The sequence below is a fragment of the Lissotriton vulgaris genome, chromosome 5, assembly GCF_964263255.1.
Source record: "Lissotriton vulgaris chromosome 5, aLisVul1.2, whole genome shotgun sequence".
Taxonomy (NCBI): Eukaryota; Metazoa; Chordata; class Amphibia; order Caudata; family Salamandridae; genus Lissotriton; species Lissotriton vulgaris.
The window spans coordinates 1,931,114,125-1,931,120,124 of record NC_141693.1 but is presented as its reverse complement, the minus strand read 5'-3'; positions in this window follow the sequence as shown (position 1 = coordinate 1,931,120,124).

Here is a 6,000-nt window from a genome sequence, read left to right as displayed (position 1 = left end):
GATCTCACTTTCTCTACTGACGCAACCCCCTCGCTTCCAAAATAAGACTCCACTGTTTATCTCAATGCAGCTACAGAAATCCCAGGAACAATATTATCAAATTAGCTGCTCTCTTTTACCAAAATAGCCCTTCATTTTTTTTAATTAAGGATTGAAAGCGTTGATCTTGGAGGGAAGAGTGCATAAGAAACTCGGCGGTCCCTGTAAAACACAGCACACAGTAAATATGCAGTAGTAAAAAGGGTATGATAATCAGCTATGTGTACACGCAGTTTCAATTCAATAACTAGCCCAGTCTCTATATCAAGCTTGGGGAATAACAGGCTGATTTGGCGGTATGTCCGTTTGCACCTATGATTTGATACATAGCCATAACTTGCTGAGAAATCTAGAGTTGACTGTATTATTATTTTTTTTAGGAGTTTCATGTAGCCCCAACTTGACCCGAAAGTATCAGACTGCTTTACGCGAGCACCAGTTGCATTACACTGGGACACATTCATTCTTGTTAGGTGCAGGGAGATTAAGGAATTTGCCCAGAATCACAGGATGTTGGGCCTCATTGCCGAGACTCTAACATGGTTTCCCAGATTTGAGATCCACCGCCCTAGCCGCTAGGCCACATCCTGTATTGTTGGAGTTTGTGCATCTTAAATCGGAAAGATCACACGCTGCTTGGGTTAAAACTACTTTGTAATAGGTAAGGGGCGGGAGAGGGGCCATGCATGTGTGTATGTGTGTGAGATGTTCGACGCTCACCTGGTTACATAATGGAAAACTCCACGTCACACAGGGCGGAGGGGTGAGAGGTCGGAAGGTAATGTGTAATAGTTTAGGATAACGGTACATATAATTGCCAAACGTTGTTATCCGAAGCAAACCTAGAAACCATATTTACTGTATATACTGAATTTGGTTTTAAATAATGGATCTTTCGAGCAATTGCGATTTTCAATGCCGCAGTTGCCCTGTAGCTGGATTCAATGAAATCTGAAGTGTAAACAAACTTCTGTGCCGGGAGAGATTTATCACGAGCACAATGTGGGTCATTCTTCAGCCGACGGGCTCCGGGGCCCAATTATCACATCTGCCTTATCCTGCGGGAGGGGCTCTCGGCAGACTCGTGTCTGACACTGTGTGCTCTGCAGACGGGGAGGGGGTAGCGCAAGACATTAGTGTCCGTGTTCTGGCAGGGAGACCGGAGGGTGGGGAAACTGAAAACAACTCTTTACAATGTGTTATTTTCTTTTTTCTAAAGAACTCGGGATTTCCCGTTCTCCGTGGGAGGAGACAGTTCAGTTAAGAATGTTCCAAGCGCTGTAAAGCTGTATTTGAGGCCATTCATGAGCTTCCAGGTTTGCTTAAAATCCAACCTCCTAAATTGCCGACGCGGGTGCAGAAGACCCGGTTTCGAGCCTCGAGGTCGCGTTCAGAGCCTGCAACTATGGGCAAATCGACAGCAAGCACAACGAACGCGGGGGGGGCGGGCAGCACACCGAACGAGGGAGCAGGACAGCAAGCACAACGAATGCCGGGGGGGTGGCAGGACAGCAAGCACGAACAACGGGGGGCAGGACAGCAAGCACGAACAACGAGGGGGGGAGGACAGCAAGCACTCACCTGAGGACGACTTCTTCCGGCGGCGGTCGGGCTGAAATGGCTTTAGAAAAGCGCCGACATTTTCTGATTGGGGGCGTGGTTTTTCGTTCTCTCCTCTCCCCATTGGCTGGAATGTAAGCCAATGGGAAGAGGAGCCAAAGAGACGAAAAAACACGCCCCCGAATCCGAAAAGGACGGGTCTGAAATGGAGTGACGCCCCTCTGCTCCAATGGCTGGCCTCCGTTTAGGAAGCCAGCCAATGGAGGAGAGAGGCGGGTTCAAGCCCCCATACTACAAAACATTAAATCTCTCACAGAGACTGCGCAAGCGCAGCCTACGGTCCTCGACCTAATAAAATGGCCTTTGTTGCAATATTACCTGCATCGCTTCCCTTCACCCTGACAGTGTAGTCTAGGCCCAAATAATAACTTCTTAGTAAGCTACAAAAAACATTTCAAACGACCCCGCCCCCCAAAACAAAATGTTCTACCAATGCATGCACCACGGAGAACAGTCAGTAGCAGTGATAAGAGTCATACATATCCGGTTTATATGGAATGCTACAGACAGATAAATAGAAAACTCTGATGGCGTTACATTTCTTATGTGTAAAAGTGCAGTTTCACAATGTTTGTTATTTTCTGATCTATGGCACAGCTCCACTTTAACAAGCACCAAAAACAGCTGTATGGTTCCAATCCCTCCAGGTTACAAGACCCCTAAACCTGACTAGACTGTCATCTGAAGATATTGTGCTACTAAACTGGGAAATCACTTTACACAAAATGGGTGACAAACCCCGTACCTGTAAAATCCTGTGTAAAGAGAGCTTACCTGGAATTGTATAGGACTAGAAAGTGTTTCCTGGTTTCAGTTTTATACGTGGACGCAAAGAAGCTGACTTTTCTTGCATCAAAGGACACATTTCTAGTAAAGCTGATAGTTTCCTAATTTCTAAAGAAGGAAAGGACCAATTGGAATGTTTGAGTTATCATCCAATTTCTTTAATCAATGTTGACGTCAAACTTCCCGCTAAGATATTGGCAAGTAGACTGCAAACTGGTATATCATTGCAGATTCAGTTATTCCAAGTACGCAACATCCCAGGCAGATTATTTAAAATCCTCCTGAGGTCTTTCTATCATCTCCTGTGGCAAACAAGAACTTCAAACAGATAATCTGGGTATCTCTTCAGTAGCCTAGAAGGCCTTCCACCTCTGTGGGGATACCTTTTCAGAATCTTAATAGTGCTGGCCTTGCGCTGGATTTATTCTCCAAAGACTGGTGGCTAAACGTGTACCCTACTCAAACATTAATTGTGGCAGTTTTCTTACCCGCACAATAAAGGCTGGCCAGGCATGCAACAGGGATGCCCACTTTCCACCCTCCTTTTTCTTTTGGTCTTGGAACTTCTGTTGTGTCCTGCTGAACATAAGAGATGTAATTTGTAGGCCCCATCAAAGCGTTTGTCTATGCAGATGACATACTGCCAAGTCTCTCAACCTCTACCCTTCCAGAATTGTCTTTAATACACATGTTCTCACAGTTTTCAGGCTATAAAATCAAGTGATGAAATTAAGAAGAGCTTCCCATGTCCTGTATCACTTCAAAATCAAGTCTCTTTGAATATAATAATCTATCAAGCTCAAGGCGTTAGGTCCCTCCATCAGCTCCTACTCAACTTCGCTTTAGGGAATTTGAAACAACTGAGTGCCCCAAATGGACAGCAGTGATCAGGGACCAGGTTTCTCTTCATGTACTGTGGGAATCCTTCACAAGCTTCACACATTTTGAAAATACCACCTATAGCCATGTGTGACCTTACAGAAGCATCATCCCTCACCAATACTTTAGATTGTTTCATAGGTTCCCTCAGATGTTTAGTTATGTCGGCAAACCCACAAATTAAGTTGTCATAAGATCCAAGCTGGGCCAGACTTGGTACTTATCGATAGGATTTAGGGCTTCAATAATGGCTCTCTGCAGATCTTCCTTCAGAGAGGCCCAATCTTGAGTAATTTAAAGGCGAAGGAATCCACTTCAGTATTGCTAGAATTCCACAGTTTTTTATTCCTCTTCAGTACCTTTAACGCCTTAAATAAATCTACATCATGATCTTCCTTTGATTGATTATGTTCTAAAGATTGATCTTCAAAATACGTACTTAAAGACATTGCTTCTCATAGACCGCTGATGCAAATTCTAGCCAAAATTCTCCCGTTTCCCCACCAGAAAGGCATTCTCAGGACTAATTAATACATTAATAAAGAGATAGGAGACTGTCTGGACCCCCTAAAAGAAGGTCCAGAATTAACGGAATCCTTCATAACCCTTACAAGCATAGTGGATAAAATGCTGGAAGTCAAAGGCCTGAGGAAAGAGCAGAAGAACCCACGCTGGTTCGATGAGAGCTGCTCCAAAGCATTAAGGATCTAAAAGCCTGTCTTAAAGTTAAACCAAGGAACAAGACAGACGTGGCCACTTGTAGATTAAAATACAGAACTAAAGTAAAAGAGCGGAAGAAGCTGCTTCAAGCAGAAGTGTGGGCAGACCTTAGAGAGGCGGGAGAAAACAGGGATTTTGCAGAATTCTGGAAAATTGTAAATTGGCCCTGTTTTAACGAGAATTCTGCCCCTGTGATTAGTAATAACATCCTCCCAGAGGAATGGGTCAACCACTTCCAAGGGTTATACAACAAATCACACCTAGCAATTCAGGAGGGCGAATGGCAGGGTACGCGGAGTGATAAAATAACCTTCTCGCTAGGGGAGATAACAAATGCAATTAGTGGGTTGACCCCAAACAAGGCCCCTGGTCCGGATGGTACCCCACCGGATCTATATAGAAGTAATATAGATCTATGGGCACCAATTTTAACAAGGGTGCTAAATGCAGCCATCAAATCTGGCCTACCACGCTCTTGGTCCACGGCACTGATTGTACCCATATTTAAAAAAGGGTCCAGGGATGACCCTAAGTGCTATAGGCCGATCTCGCTCATTGATGTTTCTGCTAAAATTATGGGGCGAGTGATTTTGAACAGGCTTATGGAGTGGACGGCGGAACATCATATCTTGGCAGAAATACAATACGGGTTTAGGGAGGGTAGATCGACAAGTGACCAGTGCCTAAATTTGTATCTTTTGACAGCTAAGTATACGAAAGCAGGCAGGGGCACGGTCTATATTGCATTCATGGACCTAGCCGCGGCCTTTGACAATGTCAATAGGTCTAAACTATGGACCATGATGCATAACCTAGGGATAGAAGAGGGGCTGATCAATATCCTGAAAGAGCTGCACTGGAACACCACGGCCAAGGTTCGTTTCAGTCCAGACGGGGGGCGAACTGATCAATTTTTATGTTCAGGGGGAGTAAGACAAGGGTGCATATTAGCCCCTTTTCTTTTCTCCCTTTACATTAATGCCCTAGAGAGTGCCCTCATCGCCCTAGAAGTTGATTCCCCCAAAGTAGGACCGCGTCATGTCCCAGTACTATTGTACGCGGATGACGCGGTCCTGCTGGCCAGGACCCCAAGGCCTTTGCAACTTCTGGTGGACGGATTTGTTAAGTTCATGGGGAACTTGGACTTGTCTGTCAACCTAACAAAATCCTTTGTCATGTTGGCCAGTAAAAAACCTACTAACAAGAGTGTGTTCAAAATTGGGTCACAGACTCTGGGCAAAGTAAAGACCTTCCCCTACTTAGGGCTGCTAATGGATGGGGGCATGTTATTTAATCACCTGCTTGAGGCCCATTGCACCAAGCTTGTATCCTCAAATGGGGCTATTTTGAGCTTTGCCCATAGATTGGGACGCTGGTGCCCAGAACAGATAATGGCATTATATGCCTCAATCAGTACATCTAAGGCCTTGTATGGTGCTGAGATATGGGGCTTTAGGGACTGTAAGCAACTTCAACAGTATGAAGATAAATTCTTTCGGAGAATCTTAAAAGTCCCGCAAGCCATCCCTGCTGAAATTGCCCATGATGAATTAGGGATGCCATATATTTCTGATATTGTTCAACTAAGGCCAATTATGGCATGGATGAGAACTTGGACTAACCCGGAGGCAGATCTGACCAGGGAAATAATTACAGACTGCTTACAAAGAGACAAGGCCCTACAAATCCCCTGGTTGAAATATGTGAAAGACTCTTTAACAAGTATTGACCAGGGCCAGCTTTTTAATGATCCCTCCTTGATTGTAAATAGTTGTAAAATGAAGGTAAAAAAATTGCTTTTAGAAAAATATGTCACTGACAGAAGAAGTTGTGGCCTGGCAAAGAAATCACTAGCAGCCTATGACCTTGTAAGAAATGGAGGGGGAATGGAATCATATATGTTTCTTATGTATAGCCAAAATGATCGGTTTTAATGTGCCGTTTTAGGCTCAATTG